Genomic DNA, 24367 nt, shown 5'->3' with positions numbered 1-24367 from the left:
AAACAAGTTGCATATTCATAGGTCACAGAGGGAAATGTGCGTTGTCTTAACAACTATTTCGATTAAGTTGTCCATATACTTCTCATAATTACCTTTAGTGCCATTTACATTACATCAGTTTTCTGTTGTAACTGAAACAATACATTATATCTGGGTGCCACTTAATGAATGACCCCATTGTTAGCATTGTGATGTGGTGAGAAAAACAGTTATGTTTCCACAAACTTGCGTTTCTCTGGCACCCACTTATGACAAAGGCACAGAAGTAAAAGGAGTTAACAAAGGATAGCGCGCCTAAGGCTGCGTCCAGGGTGAATGGAGCCGGACGGAGGCGCGCTGAGGCTGAGGGAAAGCGGGGGCTTTCGCTGGCCTTAGACCGCGCGCCGTCCGGGGGCGTGTCGGGGGGGGGGGTGGCCTGTGACGTCACGGAGCTGGTTCTCCCTCATTGGGCGAACCGCTCACGTGACTGGCCCTGCGCTCCCTTGAGCGCTTGAATTTAAAATGTTGCTAAGACTTACGCTTCCGCACACTTGCGTAAGCGTAAGCGAGCCCCTGCTAAAGCCACTCTCATTGCGGCTGCAAGAGCTCACTGCCGAGCAGCAGCGCGCCTCAGCACGGCATGCCCGAGGCCTAATGCAGATGTTCCACTACTCTGCATTGTACATGCTGCTTCCTCACAGATCAGTGCGCCGTAACCAGGCAGAGATTGCAGAATGACCTGGATCGTTTACAAAAAAAGTCAGTGATGCAACAATCCCAAAACACACACGGTAAACCTTTCAAACACACATTGTCCATTTGTCGCTGAAAGACTTTGCTCTGCATCCATTGCAGGTACTTGCAGCGCTGAAGTGGTTAAAGTAATGTCAAGTTGATCTTTATGTCAGTTCTAAGAGCCGGCTTTGGGAAGACTGGCAAACCCTTTGTAGTGTGCGTTTTTGGCAGGCTCCGAGACCTTTTATGATTCTTTGAATAAATACTTCTGTGATTGGACCTTTCTATTAGGTAGAGAGAGCAGCAATCACTGAAAATAAACATGTTTTAATGTTCTAGTACAAGGGTGGGCAACTCCACTCCTCAATGGCCACCAATAGGTCAGGTTTTCAGGATATCCCTGCTCCAGTTCAGGTGGCTCAATATACTGATTGAGCCACCTGTGCTGAAGCAGGGAGATCCTAAAAACCTGACCTGTTGACGGCCTTTGAGGACTGGAGTTGCCCACACCATATCTATATATAACCTTTTGCTCAATATTTAGCCCAGGGGTGGCTTACTCCAGTCCTCAAGGGCCACCAACAGGTCAGGTTTTCAGGATATCCCTGCTTCAGCACAGGTGTTGCAGTCAAGACTGTTCTAGTAAGTTACATAAGACCATATTTAATAATACTGTCATTTAAACTCTAAATAAAACATGTAATAATTAGCGACCTGAAGTGAAGTTGAAGGCTTAGCTTCCCTTTCAGTATTTAACAGTGAGAGATTAGCTGAGGTTGCAACGCCAATTTTTCTTACATTTGATGCTGATTTGGTGACTGTGGAGTTAGTGCTACCTGGTGGATAAGCAATTAAATCGATGAAGTGACATTGTGATAGAGGCTCAAAGGAACTTCTCCCCTAGTACTTTGCATAACCTTTCCTCCAACTTCCCTTTGATGCCATTGGTGCTAAATCAGTGCAAAGAACTTAATCTAGACATTGATGCGAACAATGTGACATAGACCTGCTCATACTGTATGTAATAGTGATGGAAACGCACATCACAGGCAGCTGAAACAGTTACACATTTTGAACCTATACACAGAGTAGACAGCACTCACGTAATCAATATAATTGTAGATGTGCAGGTGCTAACTGAACCAGGAGGACCCAAATTCCCCCACAACTAATAGTCAAAAAAATGAAGTGCCAGCACTCTCTGACTCAGAAAATACAACACTGTGGGCTATGCCAACAATGGCAAGTAATTTAATGTAAGCACAAGATAATACGTGGAGTGATACGGCGCAATGCAAAAACACAAGTTCTACATATATGGTAATGGGGAAGCAAATACACAGGGACAGGGAGTGGGAAAGACACTAGGCAAGGAGAGTGGGGAAAATACAAACGGGGGGGGGGGGAGAGGGTAATCAGGGGGGCAACGTTCCCTTCCTCAGGCCCGTTCCCTCAGGTCTAAAAAGACCACAAGGTACTTCCCTTAACCCTGACACCCCAGCAAAGATGCAAGTAGAAAGCTCAAACAAGCAAAGTACTGGGTACACCAGAGTATATGCAATAAGAAAATCGCGCGCCAGGGAAAGAAGAGGGAGAAAGAGAGACTTGTGGTCACTAAACCTGATGGTTTGATTTTCTTATTGCATATACTCTGGTGTACTCAGGACTTTGCTTGTTTGAGCTTTCTATTTGCATCTTAACTGGGGAACTTGTGTTTTTGCATTGCGCCGTATCGCTCCATGTATTATCTTGTGCTTACATTAAATTACTTACCATTGTTTACCACATTGTTGTATTTTTTCTGAGTCAGAGAGTGCTTCATTTTTTTGACTATTAGTTACACATTTTGCTTACACGTGTAGCCAGGCTTAACACAAGGGCACATTCTGTACATCTATGTATGTACATCTTTATTTATGTAGCGCCACTGTACACAGCGCGTCACAGCAGTAATACACGTGCCATAATATTATACAACATAATGGGAATAAGCACTTCCGGCATAAAAGTAACAACAGAAAAAGGCGCCCCCGCCCCACAGAGCTTACAATCTAAGTGAACATAAATAATGAACTCAAATAGTGCCACTCAATCACTGAACATATTTACTTACCAGAAGGCTGTGATGGATGGCTTCTATAAAATGCTGATGCACTGTTACTATATGTAGTTTTATCAATATCAGAAGCACCGTATGTTCTTATGGTCTATAAATACTCATGCAATCTGGTCATGCTGAAACGACTTCTTCCGTAACGCTGCCAGGTGTATCTGTACAGAATAAAAGTGGCAGAACATTCCTACATCCCACATGCATGCTTCTTCCAGATGCCCCTGCTTAGCACAGCGCGGATATAGTGTAAGGTGGAAGGGTTGTGCAGATGTGCATGAAAACGGATAAACATCCCCTTCTTAGCTTCCACAAATGTCCTTTTTTGCAGAGCTTTCTCCAGTAAGCTGTCTGTGTGTAGTGCAGTTTGTACAAATAAATGTTAGGGATGGGAATACGTCCAAGGTACTACAGCTACAGTATCTGCAGAGAAGTGCTTCAACTTGTCAGTCTGGAGTCATCAGAACGTCAGCTGATTCTACGCGTCCGAGTTCCCAATGTAGACAGGACACAGAAAAGACTGTGCAAAGTGTGTACAGTTTAAATTCTCAGAAGGTGAAGAAATGAATACAGGCATACCCCGCATTAATGTACGCAATGGGACCGGAGCATGTATGTAAAGCGAAAATGTACTTAAAGTGAAGCACCTTTTCCCACTTATCGATGCATGTACTGTACTGCAATCGTCATATACGTACATAACTGATGTAAATAACGCATGTGTAACAGGCTCTATAGTCTCCCCGCTTGCGCACAGCTTCGGTATAGGTAGGGAGCCGGTATTGCTGTTCAGGACGTGCTGACAGGCGCATGCGTGAGCTGCCGTTTGCTTATTGGGCGATATGTACTTACTCGCGAGTGTACTTAAAGTGAGTGTCCTTAAAGCGGGGTATGCCTGTAATGGTTTTGTTCATAGAAAATGATATTTCCTGATTTATACATAGGGCTCCATGTTAAACTGGATAATAAGTAAAGAGTAACACACTGTGAGTGCTCATGTGCTTGTCATTACCCAGAATCCCCGGCTGCAGTGGAAACATTGTATGCGAAGAGATAATGGGGAAAGGCAGGGTTGTGGACCTGTCTGAGGCATGTGAATGTGCTCCCGGTTTTTATTACTGGTTTATATACTTATTTATCCACTTATGTTGATTTACGCTGCTGTGTTTATTTAATTTGCCTCGTGTAACTGATATTTCTTTTGCATATTCATTTGATAAGGAAGACGTCACTGATTATACTGGTAACCTATTTGGTCTTTCTCATCCCCAGTTGGTACATGTCAGGAAAAGACTCAGTTTAAGTAAAGGGTGTCAGAGAAGGAGGAGTTAGAGGTATTTGTTTTTTTTATATATATATTAAATATTACAAGCAAGAACAGAGAAAGGGAAGGAGTGTAAATATATTTGCTCACTAGAGAGGGGGCTGTCGAGAGCTTTTAGTAACCGAGCAAGTAAATGATAATATATGCCTCTACTTCAAGTGCTGCTCCGGAGCTGCTTTTACAGGGCTAAGAACCGCTGGGTTCCCGTCAGATGTCGGAGACTCAGAATGTCCCTGACCTGGGGCAGTAGCTTCACGGCATGTAGAAAAGGGTCACACTGTAGAACCTGTCGTGAAGAACAAGGTCTATTATCTCATCCAATACCTTCTTCTTTTATTTATTTTTTAAAGAAGACCCACTACTTTGTCACAAAAATTAGGAACCTGTGCGGGTGAAACGGTGTTTTTAACAGCCATGTTTCAAGTATGTGCTTTAGCAATACGATTGTTTGATTAACATTGCATGTCAAATGAACATCCCAGACTGGATCAGTCAATTATCTATTTCCAATCAATGTTTGCATCTTCTTTTGAAGTCCGGGCGGGTAGAGAAGGTCGGGCCATCTGATTTCATTATGAGGGTTACGGTGACCCTCAACGCTGATGTGTTTAGCAAATACTGGCATTTCCTGGCTGATGTAGAAGATCGTTTGTTTATCCTAGTGAATGCCGCAGTGTTTTTAAAATCAACAGATTGTCAGCCTCTAAAATGATGAAGAACAAATTGATTCTCTGGTTGTGTTTGTGCTGCAGAAATGCTATCGCCATTACTTGTGATTTTAGGGCAGTTATTGTTCAGGGCAGCATTAACTCTTGATCTAGTCCCGTTTCCTTAACCATCTGTTGAAGCTCTTTATAGAAGCAGTCAGAAGCTGGAGAGCAATCCATGTAAAGGGATGGAGCTAAAAATTCCTACAACTACATGACGTTTTGGAATTGCAGTTAAGAGTGGCCTATTATATTTTACTTGCTCACACTGGATCCTGACAGTCTACTAGCAGACAGCACAACATTAGGGCCAAGAAAGAATTTACATACACACTGTCTTGTCCAACACCACATGTTCCTTTAACACAACTTGAAGTCAACTTCACACAAGAGACTACAATCTCAGACACAAGTATTGCGTTGTGTTCTGTTTAACAAAAACTCCCGACTTTTGTCCAACTGCACAAGGGACTATGTGGTTTGTCCCTCGCACTGCAAGATGCTGAGCGAATGGAGATCATATATTGAGGTTTATCACCGAAAGTGAGCTTTTGCTGTGTCTTTAAAATGTAAACTTGTCTAAGATATATAGTATCCAAATACAATGTTTGTGTTCATTATTATTATCCTTTATTTGTGAAGCGCAACCATACTCCAGTAAATCAGTAAAAGGATGAGCACACAAGGCAGTGTGCTCAGAGAGACATTCACTTGAATGCACACCACTAACAATTTAAGATATAACCTTTAATAGTATTTTACTTAAAACATATATTACTAATTGTGAATGTAACAGTGATTAAAATATCAAAGCGCCGAAAGTGAAACAATATACCAAAAAGAAATTCCTTTTAATCCACTCAGAAATAATTATACTTTACTGAGATAAGGAATAAATGGCATGATCCAGTAATTATGGGAAACCCATCAAAGAGCCAGAACAAATTCCAGTAACATACCTAGGTAGTAATATTTGTTTTAAGTAAAATACTATTAAAGGTTATATCTTATATTGTAAGTGGTGTGCATTCAAGTGAATTTTTGTCTGAGCACACTGCCTTGTGTGCTCACCCTTTTACTGATTCACTTTCAGATCACAGTTGCACCCACTTATCACTATGTATATTGAACATTTCACTTATTAGTATGGTTTCTAGTTGATCACTCCCTATCACCACCCCCCTTCTTTCTCCATACCCCAGTAAATACAGAAGAATCTGAAGCGCACAAAAAGTGTATTTACGAAATGAATCAAAGTGTATATATACACAAAAAACAATTAAGTGCAGCAGGATATATATATGAAGTGAATTAGAAGTGTAGGCTTAAACCTACAAGTAAGTGAACCAGAATTCATTTTGTTCTTCAAATAACCTCCCCCTGGGAAATGTGAGAGTTTGCTGCTATTCAAATAAGATGACTGAGCATCCGGTCTATAGGAAAGAAAGAGGAAACACGCACAGAGCTCTAATAGTATAGTATTAGTGATAGACAAAAAAAATTGTTAAATACAAGTGATAGACAAAAAAAATTGTGAAATACAAGTGATAGACTTTCCATACGAACATTTGGCGCCAGGTTTTCTCTATTTTTATAGTATTAGTGAAACAATGATTTGATGATAACAATGGTGAGCTATGCACGTACAGAATAAAGATAGATTAAAAGCATTTAGTCAAAAAAACGTCAATCGTGGGGAAGCTGCGGGTCGCAACCATTTTCCACAACGCGGTACAATGGGGGTACAGCGTGACATCAATTACATTAACAGAATGATATACAAAAAGGACAGACAAGCGCAAAGAGATACAGAGGTAATGAGAGTCCTGCCCCAGAGAGCTTACACTCTAGAGGGAATGAGGGACAATGTTGAAACAAAACGTAAAGTAGCTGCTCATTGTGGGATGGAGTATACCTCAGGATGGGGTATGGTTTAGCCACGCTGCTGGATCTATTAAGGTTTGGGGGAGTTTATGTTAGGGGGTGTTCTATAGCATGGAGTTTGGTCCAGTCCCACGGACGGTACCAATAGGGTAGGTGGGTAGATGTTAGGAGTATGCCAGATTAGCTTCCTTAAAAAAGGTGAGTCTTTGGAGAGTTTTCGAATGTTTGAAAGCTGGGGGAGAGTCTGATGGTACTTGGTATGGAATGCCAGAGACAGGAGGCAGCACGGGAGAAGTCTTGTAGGCAGGAGTCAGAGGAGATAAATAAGGCAGGAGGAGAGGCGGATGTCGTGTGTAGAATGGAGGGGGTGTTTGGGGAGATATTTGGCGACAAGGGCTAACATGTAAGGGGGGCAGTGTCGTTGAGTGTGTTGTATGTCAGACTTAGGGTTGTAAATGTAATTCTAGAGGATATTGGGAAGCTAGTGTAGGGATTTGCATAGTGGAGCATCAGAGGTGGAGTGGTGAGTGAGGTAGATGAGTCTGGATGGACTTAGTGAGGGCTTGAATGTGAGGAATGAAGGAGGACGGAGTTGTGAATGACCCATAGGCAGCGGGTTTGGGGTGTTGTTGAGATTGTGGTATTATTGACAGTGGCGGAGAGGGTGTAGGGGTTTTAGTAGAAGGGGGAAAGATGATTTAATTCTGTTTTGGACATGTTAAGTTTCAGATAACGGTGGGACATCCAGGAGGAGATTGCGGACTGTTGGTGACATGATAGGGGGAGAGGTCAGGGGAGGAGAGATAGATTTGGCTGTGATCAGCATAAAGATGATGCTGAAAGCCAGAAGATTGATAGACTAATTCACCAAGAGAAGTGGTATAGAGTGAGAAGAGGAGAGGGCCAAAGACAGCGCCTTGTGGAACCTTGAGAGAGAGAGGGTGTGAGGAGGAGTAGACACCAGAGAAGGAAACACAAAAAGAGCGGTTAGATAGGTAGGACGTGAACCAGGAGAGGGCTGCATCACAGAGGCCAATGGAGTGTAGGGTGCAGGAGAAGGGGGTGATTAACATTGTCGAAAGCGGCAGAGAGTTGCAGGAGAATTAATAAGGAGAAGTGACCCTTAGACGTAGCTGTGAGTAGGTCGTTGGCCACTTTTGTTAGTGCTGTTTTGGTGGAATGTATAGGGAGGAAACCAGATTCCCAAGAGTCAAGCAAGGAGTTGGAGGAGAGAAAGCGAGTCAAGCGGTTATATACCAGCCGCTCAAGTAGCTTGGAGGCAAAGGGGGAAATCTGTAAGATGTGGTATTAAATTTGAGTCTCCCGGTACTCATTTTCGTAGAATTTGTGATTCCATGGACAGATTACTTACGGGCTTTAAGTAAAATTGTAAACACAACTAACAAGGAGCATTTAAGTACATTATTGTGTTACAAAAGAATTAAGCTGAGTGTAGGGGGCACGAATACCTTGAGTAGTTTGGGTATTCATTTTAATAGCGTCGAATGTACTATCTACCCCTGTGATACATGCAGATGTAATGAAAAGAAGACAATGAAAGCAGAGAACCAGGAATGTACGATTTCATCCAGTAGTCAAGTTTAACAGGCTTTGTGGCTTACCACAAGATTTGGGATGCCAATTACAGTACAAGAAAAAAAATAACAAGTCTGGAAGAAGAACCTTTTTTTTTTTTTTTTTAATCCGCAAAGATCTACTCCTAGAGAATAGTAGAAAAGCAAAATAAAATACAGCTCCTGAAAGAAAAGAGCGTAAAGTACTCAAATTGTGGAATAAATTGTGGCATAATGAGTTCACATATCAGAATGTGTGAAGCGGTTCATTTTCCACACGTCATATATACTGCTTATTTTCTCTAGACAACTTTTTGGAACGTGAGAGTCTTGTGAGATGATGGGTAAGCCAGTGAGTTTCCTATTAGTGCATGTTTTCCAGACTAACACAATAACATAAACAGTAATATTCACTTAATTAGCTTTCATCCAAGTCAGGCCCAGCCCAGTATGCTGTAAAATAAAAGTCACAACCACTACAATTGATGTAAGTACGCTCGGAGGCCGGGATAGCATTGAGTCAGCTGTTACTTGGCCTGATCGCTTTCAACAGACACCATCAATTAATTCATGTTTTTTATTAGACCACTAAATACACTAAAATATGGGAGAAACTGAAAATGAGTCACAGGGCTTTAAACTTTTATTTTTTCACGTGGACTACCATTTTTGTCAGGTACAGTTTTGCCTCCGAGCAGCTTTTTTTTTGATCCCCTCTCTGTCATGATGTGCGGCTTATAATTATTTCATTCACTTATTGGAGCAAACAAAAAATAAACCTGATGAATCAAGCTGTGTCGTCCATTTCCTACCCAAAAAACTTTTAAGGTATCACCCAAACCTCACCAGTTTCACCTCATACGGAACAGGAGAGGCACTTTCCTGCAAAGGTTTCTCTAAGGCTGTGTGCGGTGCGGCCGAATTAAACATGATCCTCATCCCGAGGCAGTTTCATCAGCAGGGCCGGTGAGGCCGGGAGACGGCGTGGCCCCCACAAATGGCAGTAATTGGCCTGCCGTGGGCAGTTGGCGGTCTGCTGTTCTGTGCTTAGGAGTCAGATAATTTACCATATTCTTGTAGACTGAATATTTTACTCTTTAAAGGAGCAATCCATGCAATATCCTACATGTGATTGTTTAATATATCAGTGCTGTAGTATTAGATAATATTTACTACATTTTTTTTAATTCAACTCTTAATGCCATTTTTAATTAGTTTAAATATACTGAGCACCCACTGAGTTCTATAGCAGTGCAAGCTCTTTGCAACACTTTCCTGTTTGTGAGAATTTGTTGCCAATATTCCCAACAGTTTGAGCTGCAAACTGTAACAATAGATCATGTTACCTTAGTAATATAAGGATACATTGTAGCTGCTGAGTTACACCGACTGAAGGATTGATTTGAAACTGAAAGGCGGCCATTTAGTGAACGCTGGGAAGCAGGAACTTGGCTGATTTATCACTGGAGAACTAATCGATCAGCAGCTTAGGTAATTAGTTTTCAATAAAGTTAATCAACGGCTGCATATATTAAAACACTTTTTTTTTTTAAAGTCCTCCATTAATGTTTTTGCCGAGTGTCATGCATCTTATCTGTTACACAGAGGTGCCATTACTTGACTTTGAAGATAGAGAGACTACTTTTCACCTCTTTAAAAAAAACAGTATTGGCCTTAAACAGGGGTGGGCAACTCCAGTCCTCAAGGGCTACCAACAGGTCAGGTTTTCATTATATCCCTGCTTCAGATTGCTCAATCGGTTCCTCCTTCAGTACAGGTGGCTTAATGAGTCCATGCTTCAGCACAGGAGGCTCAGTCTTTGATTGAGCCACCTGTGCTGAAGCAGGGATAGCCTGAAAACCTGACCTGTTGGTGGCCCTTGAGGACTGGAGTTGCCCACCCCTGGCCTTTACACTGCCCACTTCAGCCAGCAAACCCAGCTGTAAACTATTCACAGCTTTCATTAAGGCTGTGGTTTAATATGAAGTAGTGCGTTTCCTTCTGTTTTACTGATGGCATCAAGGAGATGACAGACGGGTCAGATGTTGCTGCCTTGTTTTCTCTTATCTCCATGTGTTTTACATTTGATGCTTTCATGTTCATGATTCGGAGCTTTGAGTGCTAAGCCTGTCAGCGTTTGGCTGGGGAGGTTCCCCTTACCTGCCAGGCTCTGTTCCGGGTGCTGGCGCGCTCCCGTATCCGAGCAGAGTACACGGGGCAGGTGCCAGCATTTTCCTCCCAAGGGGCCTGATGCAGGGGTGCTCTGCTCGATATCCCCTGTGTTATTTTGAGCTCCCCCTCCTCCTTTAGTGCACTTTATTTTCTTTTACCTGTGCACTAACTTGGTTTCTGTTTTATATTTGTTTGAAACCTTTTCCTTTTCTGGTTGGCCCTCACTGATTGTCTGGTATAAAGGTTTTAAAATAGAGCTACAGCAGAGACTGCGACTATTCTAACACAAACCAGTGGCAATCGCCAAAAAGACCCAGGTACACCCAGGTACATGCTGGATACATGCCTTAAACTTGCCTTAAACTAGACCCAGCATTTCTGCATTGATTAATGGCCCATCAGATTAACAGCGGGGGTCCCTGGCAGTCCCATTCAAACTGAATGGGACTGCCAGGGACCCCTGCTGTGTTAATCCTTTGGGTCATTAGTCAATGCAGAAATGCTTTAAACTTGCCTTAAACTAGCCAGGTTACACCCAGCACATACCCAGCACATACCCAGCATGTAACCGGGCTAGTTTAAGGAAAGCTTTAGAATACTCGTGGTCTCGTCTGTAAGTCTCTCACCTCATAGTGATGCTGGGAGTCTGAGACATTTTAATTTATATCTCTTAAATGTCAAAAATAAGTAATTTGCTTTTCAAACACAATTTATTCAAAGATGAGCACCTCACCTTTTTTTGGTGAGTTTGAGTGGTTAGACGTGTGAGGAGGGTGGGAGTTTCTGTGTCTCACAGACACTCACACAAACACACACACACAGACACTCTGACACCAACTAACTCTCTCTCTCACACACACATATACACTCTCAGGCAGACACTCTCTCAGGCAGACACTCTCTCACACAGACACTCTCTCACACAGACACTCTCTCACACAGACACTCTCTCACACAGACACTCTCACACAGACACTCTCACACACAGACACTCTCACACACAGACACTCTCACACAAACTATATCTCTCACTCACTCACTCACTCACTCACACACACACACACAAATACTCCTTCTCACACACACAGACACTCTCTTACACACACACTCTCTGTCTCTTTCTCTCGCACACACACAAATACTCTCTCACACACACACACACACACACAAACACTGCTACCCTCTTCCCCTGCCGCTGTGTGCATTGAGAGCAGGGGTGGGCAGAGTATAGGAGTTCTCTGAGTAGCTGAGCCCCCAGCCTCCTGCTCTTTGATGAGGACCCCCACCCCCTCTCCTCTCCCAATCCTCACTGAGCGGCGGTGACTTGACCTGTCAATCACCGCTGCTGCCAGCCCTAGCGCACCAGATCCGACTATGATGTCGGTGATTGACAGGTCAGTCAGGACTGCATACAGCAAAGAACCTCGGCGCTAACCTCCACAGAAAAAACCCAAAGAAAAAGGGTTAATATTACCAGTGAATGGTGACGAATACCCCTAGGCAATCAATTTAGGAAAAACCTAGGTTGATGAACCCTTCTGCTACAACCCCAATGGGGGTTATCCAAAACCCTGGACAAGAGAGATAAACAAGAAAACAGGGGGGAGCAAGGTTAAAAGAGAAAATGCAGTCTTCAAATAAAACGCGTATATCAAACCGCATAAGGGTAGATAAGCCAGGAAGTGGGGGGGGGGGGGAAATAAATAAATATAGATCCACAATACTTACACGGCCCAGTATAAGTACAAATATAACAGGAGGTATCTGTGATAATCCAATTCTCCTACCCCGGTCCGTGCAGCAGGGGGGCTGGGTCACTGGCAGGTGGTGGTAAGATGAGGGAACCCTCACTCTGCCACTCTATCCCAACGTCTCCCGCGTGGAGTGATCAGACACATGGGGAGGCAGATGTATTAGCAACAATCCGACAGATTTAATCGGTAGGTGGTAATGTATATAACCTCCTGTTATATTTGTACTTACACTGGGCCGTGTAAGTATTGTGGATCTATATTTATTTCCCCCCCTCTCCCCTCCTCCCTGGCTTATCTACCCTTATGAGGTTTGATATATGCGTTTTATTTGAAGACTGCATTTTCTCGTTTTAACCCTTGCTCTCCCTTGTTTAGGACTGCATAGAGAACAGGCGCATGGGGGGTGGGGAAGGGGGGATTTTAGGCGACCAGGCACCCAGTATTTTCCATCCCTGTATAAGATGGTAATATAACATGGGAAGTACCAGAAGCCAGGGGTGTTGTTAGAAGCAAGGTGACGAGATAAGAAACTTTAGGCCCATCATAACTTTGAAACGTTTAAAGATTCACTCATATTCCCTGAGGCCATCTCCTCTTTGCGTGGTCTGTATCATAAAATGTACTGGTAATGTTCAACCACATCACGGTCATTACCAAGGCACAGGGCTGAAGCAAAGAGAAATTCCAAAAGCAAGAAGAGTGATGCTGGAGGGGGGTAGGCTCAATGGGAAAGGATTGTACATTCATGGACGTGTCTGTCCGCCAGCAAAGCTCTCGAAGGCTAATAAAGCGTAAAAAAAATATAGGCCTCAAAAAAAGGTCTACGGCTGGGATTGAGTAAACTCAGATAATGGGCATCAGAGCCCAATCCTGTGTTACCTGCTATTCCGTTCAATTGCACTTAATGGACAATCAGACGCCAAAACAAACAACCCTACCTTAGCTCAGTGAATCTCCCCTGAAGCTGTACTGCAGCTTTGGAAAATGGGCAGATTAAATGGGTCAAGTGCTCCTTCTCTGCTCTAAGTTTCTGCGTGTCTATGCTTTGATTCAATAAACCACATGAAACATTGTGTTGACATGTAAATGGACCCACTCAGACTGGTATTACCTCATACTAACGCATGACTTTTTTTTAATGCTATTGTCGTTAAACCCATTTTTTTTAAAACGTAAAAGTTTATTTTTGGACAGCAAGTGAAAACAAAGAGTTGCAAATTCCAGCGCTGAGAAAGGTGTATGTGATAAATATATTTGCCTTTACCAAGGATATATAGTTTATTGCTCTTCAAAGGCAAGTTTCTGCAATTTTTCCTTGGGATTTATGGCATAAAAAAAAAAGAAAAGAAAAAAGTACTGGTAAAACTTATGCAAACTTATTTTTAATCTTAACTTTTTTTTTTTTTTACTCCCAAAAAAAGAGCGTCCTATTTAAAATGATCCTTTGAATAAAATCTTTGTTTTAGAAATGTGGGATACTACCAATGTACTGTAGTAAAAATGTACACACAGGCTTCGCACCGAGCTGAAATTGGGGGCTGAAAGCATTTTTTTGGCAATATGTTTGGAAAAGAAGAGTCGAGACTTAGATTCCCGAGAGCTGTGAAACCTAGACTCTGCTTCCAGTGCACACTGGTAAAGACATTAAGTTCCTCGCAAACATCCATCTATCAGCAATGGAGTATTTGTAAAAGGCTTACTGTGTTCTGAACTCCCTGGCCCACTGATTAGGCACAGTTACTTTATTGTGTGAATAGTGTGATGACCCTGTAGCCTCGGCAATGATGACAGATTTATGTATTTTAACACCCAAAAGCTGATGTATTTGTTAACTGCTGTCAGCCTGCACCACGACTGCCGGCTTCCCCGGTTCTTATGCGTCTCTATTCCTTTGAGATGAGCGACCACTCTACGGGCACGGTGACCATTGGACATGATCTGCCGGATGACCATGTCAAGGAGTAGCCACGGGGTTTTGCCCATTGTTATAATCGTGGTGATTATATCTCAGGCCGATGTCATGCGATGACAGTCAATATTGTCATTAGGAATAAATGGAGAAAAAAAAATGAAATATCTTGGCTGTTCTTTTTCAATTGGCATTATAGATTACCCGTGACTTTGTATTGTCGCTCATGTGGTCTAATCTCACGAGAAAAGAGGCTAGAAGTGTATTCCTGCAGTTTAAAAATTAAATGTAAGGTTATGTGTTTGTGTTACCAAATAGTTTATGATGTGTTTGCCATTTTTAAAGAAACATCGAATTTTGACTTTGCTTACAAGGCTGTGAACCATACTGATTAATCCATTTGCTGCCAGAGGACAGGCTCCTGCAGCAGTGAAAAGGTTAATGGCGTAGACCCTCCACAAATATTACAGGGGTTAAAAAACAAAATAGCTTTTCTAAGTCTGACACGTCATTTTTATTTGTAAGTGTAGCCTTAAAAATCGAGTCGATTTAATCAGTAGGCAAAATAATCGCCGCTTCAAACATTAAAACGTTGGCATATGGCGGGGGGAGGGGGACGTGGGGAGAGGGGAGATACTGCCCCCCATTGCTGTCCACTGGTTTTGCAACCAGTTGAGTGAAATCTAAAGGAACTTTTTTCCAAAACACATCTTCATTGTTGCAGTCGGAAAACAACTAATTAGTTGTTGTGATTTTCATTTAGAAGTGGTTGCTGAATATAAAGAATACTTTTCTTGCGTGAGATGGACTAAAAACTGTGGTGTCTTTAGCCACGTGGGTCATTCTTGTACGGTGGGCTGAACGAAACTGTCTAGATCACGGGTGGTCAACTCCAGTGATCAAGGGCCACCAACGGGTCAGGTTTTTACAGATATCCCTGCTTCAGCACAGGTGGTTCAATCAGTGGCTCAGTCATTTTGATAGAGCCACCTGTGCTCAAGCAGGAATATCTTGAAAACCTGACCTGCTGGTGGCCCTTGAGAACTGGAATTGGCCACCCCTGGTCTAGACATTGAGCTGAAGGTTCTAAGACAGGCCTGCACAACTTGTACAGTGAGAAGGGCCGAACTGCTCCAAGGAAAAAAGATTTGGGCCGCACGGGTAAAATCATCCATCATCATCATCATCATCATCATCTCTCCTCCAGCACCTCTCATCATCATCCTCATATCTCCCCCCAAACCCATCATCAACCTTAAAAAGACTCCCCATCTCATACCCCATCTCTCCCCCTCACCCATACACATAATACTCCCCCTCCACATCAAATACACAATACCCCCTGCACCTTACATCACACTCCCCCCTGCACCTCACATCACTCTCCCCACCCCTGCACCTCACATCACTCCCCCCCTGCACCTCACATCACACTCCCCCCTGCACCTCACATCACTCTCCCCCCCTGCACCTCACATCACTCTCCCCCCTGCACCTCACATCACTCTCCCCCCCTGCACCTCACATCACTCTCCCCCCTGCACCTCACATCACTATTCCCCCCTGCACTTCACATCACTCTCCCCCCCTGCACCTCACATCACTCCCCCCCCTGCACCTCACATCACTCTACCCCCCTGCACCTCACATCACCCCCCCTGCACCTCACATCACCCTCCCCCCCTGCACCTCACATCACTCTCCCCCCTGCACCTCACATCACTCTCCCCCCCTGCACCTCACATCACTCTCCCCCCTGCACCTCACATCACTCTCCCCCCCTGCACCTCACATCACACCCCCCCCTGCACCTCACATCACTCTCCCCCCCTGCACCTCACATCACTCCCCCCTCTGCACCTCACATCACTCTCCCCCCCCTGCACCTCACATCACTCTCCCCCCCCCCTGCCCCTCACATCACTCTCCCCCCCTGCACCTCACATCACTCTCCCCCCCCTGCACCTCACATCACTCTCCCCCCTGCACCTTACATCACTCTCCCCCCCTGCACCTCACATCACTCTCCCCCCCTGCACCTCACATCACTCTCCCCCCCTGCCACTCACATCACTCTCCCCCCCTGCACCTCACATCACATCAGAGGTGATGGCGGCGGCAACAGAGGTGGTGGTGGCAACAGAGATGGCGGCAGGGTGAAGCGTGAGGGAAGCGCGCTCTAGCAGCAGACCCGGAAGTTCCGGGTCGCGCTACACTGCTAGAGCGCGGAGCAGGCTGAGGGGGGGCTACGGGAGAGCGCGAAGTGACACAGACACTCCTGGATCGTGCTCCTTCTTTCCATACCAGGGAAGGGGGGTAAAAGGGCAGGGTTAAAGGGGGTCCGTTGCGGGCCGCACGGGGTGCCCCGGCAGGCCGCATGCGGCCCGCGGGCCGTATGTTGTGCAGGCCTGCTCTAAGACATCCCGGTAGTCTTGTGAGATGAGATGTTTATGGACTTTAGACAATGAGTATAAGATTGTATATAGGGCACCATGTGAATGAATGGTAATGTGCTTCTTTCCCAACACGTGATACTTCAATCTGGTGCTTGTTTCTCATACAATAACCCCAGACAAAAGTGATGGTAACATCAATTTGCTCCTGGAGTACGTGGAAGAAAATAAAGGATTATGTGAGAATCCCTGCTGCCATGTGGGGGTGGGGGTTGGGGGTGGGGGGTGGCGTTGACGGTGAGCAGCAGAGAACAAGAGGAACATGGTTCCACTTGACATGCAGCATAGAATTACTAGACCTGCCTGTTGCTCTCTCCAGAGAAATCTCTGGAATCTAACAGTAGAGTGAGCTGGCGCCTCCTCAATCCCTTAACACAGCCCCACTGTTTGTGCTCTGTTTCCAGTGTCTCCAAACAACTGTCGGCCCACAGTGGCTTCTCCTGGAGGCCCATTGTGCTCTTTGAAAGAGGAAACACAAAACGTAATGGGCAGTTTATGCAGGAAATAGTCCATTGTATTGTGACAGTCTTGCCCACAGCTGTCATGGTCCAGAAACCTCAGATGAGCAGGGTATATAGGCAAGAAAAGAGAACTTGACTTGTAGAAAGGAGAATTGAAATCCTTGAGGTCACTGATGCTAACATTTAGGGATATTTGTCCTATCGTTGGTAAGACTTATACTCACAAATAGTGCTGTTAGTTGGGATTGTTTCCCCTGTCCTCTAACATATTCTTGTTTTATATTGAGAAATGTAGGAGAGTGATATTTGAAAAATGCCATCGGCAGGTCTTAAGTCAGGGCTGGGCAACTCTAGTCCTCAAGGGCCTCCAATAGGTCAGGTTTTCAGGATATCCCTGCTTCAGCACAGGTGGCTCAGTCTTTGAAGACTGAGCCACTGCTTGAGCCACCTGTGCTGAAGCGGGGGTATCCCTAATACCTGGTCTGTCCGTGGTTCTTGTGGACTGGAGTTGGTCAACAACAGAGCCACTGATTGTCACCTGTGCTGAAACAGGGATATCCTGAAAACCTGACCTGTTGGTGGCCCTTGAGGACTGGAGTATCCCACCCCTGTCTTAAGGTGTAGTAGGTATGTACATTTTTGACCTTTTGGTACTTGACATTAAGCTGTCGCTGAACGTAATAGACTAATATTTATCTCACAATTCAAGCAGAATGTTCTCAACTGAGCACGGTATTGCACTGGGCTATTATAGGGAACGCCATGAATAACTGCATTTTCTAGCCTTTTGCCTTCATGTCCAGCCGACATGCTATACATATAGCCTTAATTCACAATAGGAGGCAGGTGCTTTTGTGTCCGATATTCAAGTGAACATAGATTTGTGCAAATGATTTGAGGTACTGTACAGTTAGATGTTATTTGTCCAAAAGCTATAGTGACAAAACTCTCCTTCCCGAGTTAACCAAACAAGTGCCGGTTACTGAAACCTAAGCAATAAGCTGGAAAACAAACATGCAGGAAATCATTATTTACTGCAAATAGGTCATACTGATCACCATTAGCGCAGCATTTTACACACTGCTTTCAGGAATGGCTGTGTGGAGTCTGAGCATAGCTAGACAGAATTGTCCATTATGTTAAATGAAGACTATTAAATGTCCTGACATACAAGCTATACATCTGCTGTTCACAAGCACGTGTGTAATAATATCCGTTCATGCCTTACTGTTTACAGCATATTACTGTATACATTCCTGGCATTTTCTGTGCCAAACTTAAAGCAGCAGTTAATTTGCATGGGCGAAATGTTGACCCTTCTCAGAAGCTGCATGTGAACCAGCATTGGGAGGTCAAGTACCTCTTTTTACTGTTCTCTCTGCTGCATTCAGTGATACCCAAGTTCGTTTTTACATTAGGAGCCTGTTGGGGCTTGGAGGGGGTGTGAAGGCGTTGGTAAAAAATCAGTGGGCATCAGCAGCTTGACCACGGCATGCAAACAAATATTTTTGTACCTCTATATTTTGGGGCTAAAAATGTGATCAGTGCATAAATATACTCATGATTGCTTTATAACAAAGCATGTTCATTATCAAGGAATAGGGACTGCTGCTTTAATAATGGACAACGACACTTTTCCTGGGTGCTGGCCGCTTGCAGTCTCCGCGTTGCTGATGGACGATACTGAAGGCATTATGTGGCTGGTCCTGCACGCAACCCAATTATTATATCACTTCTTGGTGACCCAGGACCACGATAAAAACATAAAACACAGGGATACCCCAGTTTAAGGACACTCACTTTAAGTACACTCGCGAGTAAGAACATATCGCCCAATAGGCAAACGGCAGCTCGCGCATGTCCTGAACAGCAATACCGGCTCCCTACCTGTACCGAAGCTGTGCGCAAGCGGGGAGACTACAGAGCCTATTACACATGCGTTATTTACATCAGTTATGCACGTACAGGTATATGACGATTGCAGTACAGTACATGCATCAATAAGTGGGAAAAAAGGTAGTGCTTCACTTTAAGTACATTTTCGCTTTACATACAGTGCATGTTGGAACTACGATCATTCACCCAGTAGCCCAAGCACGCTGCCTAGGGGTCACACTCGACTCCTCTCTCATATTCGCCCCTCACATTCAAAACATATCTAAAACCTGTCGCTTTTGCCTCCACAATATAACAAAGATACGCCCTATCCTCTGTTGCTCGACTGCTAAAACTCTGACCCAGGCCCTCATTCTCTCCCGTCTTGATTACTATAACCTCCTGCTGTCCGGCCTTCCTTCCTCTCACCTGTCTCCCCTACAATGTATCCTAAACGCTGCTGCCAGAATCACTCTACTCTTTCCTAGATCTGTCTCAGCATCTCCCCTCATGAAATCCCTCTCCTGGCTTCCAATCAAATCCCGCATCTCGCACTCCATTCTTCTCCTCACTTTTAAAGCTTTACATTCTTCTGCCCCTCCTTACATCTCAGCCCTAATTTCTCATTATGCACCATCCAGACTCTTGCGATTTTCTCAAGGATGTCTTCTTTCTACCCCCTTTGTATCTAAAGCCCTCTCCCGCCTTAAACCTTTTTCACTGACTGCCCCACACCTCTGGAATGCCCTTCCCCTCAGTACCCGACTAGCACCCTCTCTATCCACCTTTAAGACCCACCTTAAGACACACTTGCTTAAAGAAGCATATGAATAGCACTGTGGATATTCTGAACACATGATCCATAAAGCTTGGCCCCCTGCAGACGCACTTACCAGAACTCCCTCCTACTGTCTCTGTACATTCTCCCTACCTACCAATTAGACTGTAAGCTCCTCGGGGAAGGGACTCCTCTTCCTTAATGTTACTTTTATGTCTAAAGCACTTATTCCCATTGATCTGTTATTTATATTATCTGTTATTTATTTGATTACCACATGTATTACTACTGTGAAGCGCTATGTACATTAATGGTGCTATTTAAATAAAGACATACAATACAATACAATACAATAAGTGGGGAAAAAGGTAGTGCTTCACTTTAAGTACATTTTCAGTTTACATACAGTGCATGCTCCGGTCCCATTGTGTACGTTAATGCGGGGTATGCCTGTACAATGTAGGGACATTGGAATAGTGTTTTTCAGCTACGGTATAAAGTGTTTCGTGCTATTACCATTATACCTACTGCTTTAGTAGAGCGCTAAAGGACCTTTCAAAATAAGTAGTACTCAATCGGCTACTTTGATGCAATTACTAGCACCCGTCATGTACATTAGGCATCTGTGTAGGCAGCTGGATAAAGCTGCTGGCACTCCTTCTATGTGACCGCTATCTTTCAGTTGTGTATGATTCAAATCCCATACAGCAGAGCACTAGCTTCAGGCGTCTTAGATAGTGCCTGTTCTCTGTGCATGATTTCCTTCTCTCCTCTTCCCACATAAGATCCTCTCACTCCCACTTCCAAGACTTTCCCCGGGCTGCGCCACACCTATGGAATTCCCTTCCCCCGCAACATCGGACTCTCCCCGACCCGTCACACATTTGAACATGGACTGATTACGAAGTTCAAGAGAGCCTATGGATCACCCAGCTGAAATCCTCAATCTTCTACTGTACCTCCTGTCTCTGCCAGAATACCAAGCATATGCTAGCAAGCTATGAGCGTCCCTTCATAGCAAGCAGCTTCCAGGATGGAATGGGCCATTTAGCCGCGACCAAAACGCCCCCGACGTTTTGCCACCGGGACACTTTGCCACAGGGCAGCTAGCCACCGCACATTTCGCCGCGATGTCCGCCTCTGCACCCGACCCAACAAGCCAAGCCAGGTCTGCCGCTCCGGCCTGTCTTGGCACTGTAGAGGTCCCGCGCCGGACATTTAAAGATGCAGTTGTCGGGGGTGATCGGGCGCGGCAGACCTGGCTTGTCGGGTCGGGCGCAGGTGCAGTCATCACGGCGAAATGTCTCGGCGGCGAAGTGTTCCGGCGGCTGTCGCTGCCAAACGTCCTAGACCGTCCAGAAAGACAGCGGCCTTCTCCCCAGGTACCCGATGCTCCCACTCTCCCTTCCTTATACATTGTACGCTGCTTTGAGCACTGTCCCAGTGCATGTTAATGCTGATATTTTGCTGCCTCCTCTGACCCCATTGATCTGCGTTGCCGTGTTGACGCATTAGAAATAAGCGATGGTGATAAATACTCTGTTCTGCTCTTTCCAGACGACCTCCTCAGCTGGGCAACAACAACAACAACAAAAAGCCGTAGCCCCTCCTGAGGATGTTGATGAAACAAAACAGAAAGCTGCCGCATTGTTTGCAACATTTTCTTCAAGATTCTCAGACACTTTTGACTCGCAAAAAAGAAATACTAAATACCTGGCAGGGAATACTCTGTGAGGCGTCCTGCAGATTGATCTGGAAACTACCATTTCCAACTCATGCTGCTAAAACGTACCAAAGTGGGACAATTAAACCCAACATCTGGAACTCATTTGCAGAGAAGATTCTAAGTAAACAGTAAACTGAAGTCCATTTCCCCACTTTGGATTTCCTCTGGCTACCAATGCTTAAAGGGGCAGCCCAACGTGGAAACGGGAGGGACCCGGGGACAGGGGCAGGTTATTAAACGGCTTAAATAGAAGCTGACCGACACCTTTTTCTACATGTATTATTGTACAAGTACAAGTATGTTTCAAATTGTTTTTTTTTTTTAACTTTTCGCATTTCCGTGGTAAACAAATGTCTTTATGATGTTTGGCAAATGATCTGATCCCTAAAGACACGATATAGTCATTAACATTGCTGGCTTGGCTTTGTTCTTTAGTTTACTAATGCCCTTCATTAGTCAAACAGACAGGCAGAAGTAGCTGATTGACTTGGTTACAAAGTTACTGACAAAACCCCCTTCATATTCCTTTAGCAGAGGGTAGAAATAAGTCCCAGGGGGATTTAATCTTAAACGGATGGGAGCTAATTACACAGATAAGTTATTTGAATATGTTTTTGAGCTGCTTAGATCACCTGCCCCGTTGACTGGTGACCTCCTGCCGGGCACGGCTGATAACAGCGCTCTTAATAGAGCACATTTTGATACTGTTAGATTGGAGATATCATTACCGGTCTGATTGCACAGGTGATGTACTAGTACAGTACAGGGGAGATCAACGCCTGTCCTCAAGCCCTACCAACAGGTCAGGTTTTCAGGATATCCCAGCTTCAGCACAGGTGGCTCCATCAGTCCCGGCTTCAGCACAGGTGGCTCCATCAGTCCCTGCTTCAGCACAGGTGGCTCCATCACTCCCTGCTTCTGCACAGGTGGCTCAATCAGTCGCTGCTTCAGCACAGGTGACTCAATCGGGGGCTCAGTCTTTGACAGTCGATTGAGCCACCTGTGCTTAAGCTGGGAAGCTGTGATATATGGAAAACCTGTCCTGTAGGGGGCGAAAACCTGACCTGTAGGGGGAGGGCTGGAGTTGAACACCACTGTGCTACTCAATTGTGAGCCATGAGAAATGGATGAGAGAAACGCTTCCCTCGTCTGCATCTGTCCTGTTAAAATACAAATTAATATTTTTCTTATCATAAAATTATTTTTTAATCTGATGGCTTTTTTAATTGGAAAATATCTTTTATAAGTCGTTATAATGTTTGACTATTTATTTCTTTTTTCTACTGGTTCAGTTTCTCTATTATAATTTTTTTTTTAAGTTCCAAGTTAACAAACAATCAATTAAAAAAAAAAATTACTTTCCTTGTGATTTGGGTCTTGCCTGTTTTTTTTTATTTTAAGCCTTGAATCAGCTCTGCCTGCAAGTCTTCAAGTTAAAAGCCAACGGTGACAGGCATTGCAGTAACACTCGGAGAAATCACATGCTGACTTTATCCTGTTTAATCTTTGCTCATTTGCTCTTTGCTCAGTTTTCAGTTAGTGGATTCTCAGCAGGCCCTAAACATTATTCTTCCGTAGGATAGGTGCCAGCAGCAGGCTGAGGAACTTGCGTCCGTCTGTGGAAGAGTCCTCTGGAGGTCTATAAAGTTAATATTCTTTCCAGTTTCTATTTGCCTCGTAAAAAATATCACATTTTCTATACAGTACGTGGATATGTTTGGTCATATAAATAGATTGTTCTACTGAATAACATATTGAAAGTGGAGTTTAAAAAAAAAAAAAATATGCAATAACTATCCAATTTATTTTGACATCCCTGAAGTTTATATACGTGGAAGTTGGGACATAGAAAATACACTCAAGGAGGCACTTGCTGATATTAACCTGTCTGATGTGACCTGCAGTTTTGTCTACCCCAGGGGTGGGCAACTCCTGTCCTCAAGGACCAGCAACAGGTCAGGTTTTAAGGCTAGTCCTGCTTCAGCACAGGTGGCTAAATCAGTGCTGAAGCAGGGACTGATTGACCCACCTGGAATATTATTAAAACCTGAGCTGTTGGTGGCCCTTGAGGACTGGAGTTGGCCACCCCTGGTCTAGACCATATTATTTTATTGGATACGTATTTGTGTGTATATATATATATATATATATATATATATATATATACACACAAATTTAGCTGCATATATAATCCATTTGATTCATCCAAAAGTATGAAACGTAGGAGCTGAGTTTTATGTTCTATTTAACACGTTTACACAAAGAGAAGCTTTTTAAATAAGCTTCTAAATGTGAAATCTGCTTCAGTTTATGTCGCTGTAATTACTGAAGGATTAGGGGAGGGTCAGCGGAAGTTTGCCGAAGCACATGCTACTAAGGGATGTAATAATTTGTTATATTGCGGCCCCTATATTGACCGCCACAAGTCCCACAGGAGCTAGGGAGTACAAACGTCTCTGGTGCACTGGTAGGAAACTCACCCTGCTTTGTAATGTAGAAATCTGTATCTCAGTTGAAACTCATGAGTCCGAAACGTCTGTCTTTGAGTGGGGTTTTCTGGTGCTACACCTTCACATCCCAGACTTTTGCTGTAAACAGCAGGCCAAACATGTAGGGAAATGTCCATGTTTAAAATGGAGGGGAAGCCTAAATGTGGCATTCTCAATGTGCTTATTTTCCATGTCGTACCCCGAATCCTTGTTACATATGCACATCTTTATTTTTACAGCGCCTACAATGTACTCAGCGCTTTATAAAGACAGTAAAGTACAGGGAATTATAATTCAATAAGTGCAACAAAGTCAATCCAATAGGAAAGGAGATCCCTGCCCCGGAGAGCTTACAATCTAAGTGGAATGTTGGGAATCTTAGAGAGACAGCAGGAGAGGGAATAATTGCAGTAGATGGCAGTCATTGGTAGGAGTGA

General features: G+C 44.1%; 1 protein-coding gene across 2 annotated transcripts in view; it reads left to right on the top strand.

The window, feature by feature from the left end:
- Positions 1-24367, top strand: part of FGFRL1 (fibroblast growth factor receptor like 1) — a 196941-nt gene that overhangs the window by 103408 nt on the left and 69166 nt on the right. The gene's annotated exons all lie outside the window — the stretch shown is intronic.

This window comes from Ascaphus truei, chromosome 1 (assembly GCF_040206685.1).
Source record: "Ascaphus truei isolate aAscTru1 chromosome 1, aAscTru1.hap1, whole genome shotgun sequence".
Taxonomy (NCBI): Eukaryota; Metazoa; Chordata; class Amphibia; order Anura; family Ascaphidae; genus Ascaphus; species Ascaphus truei.
This window is presented reverse-complemented; position numbering and strand designations above follow the sequence as displayed.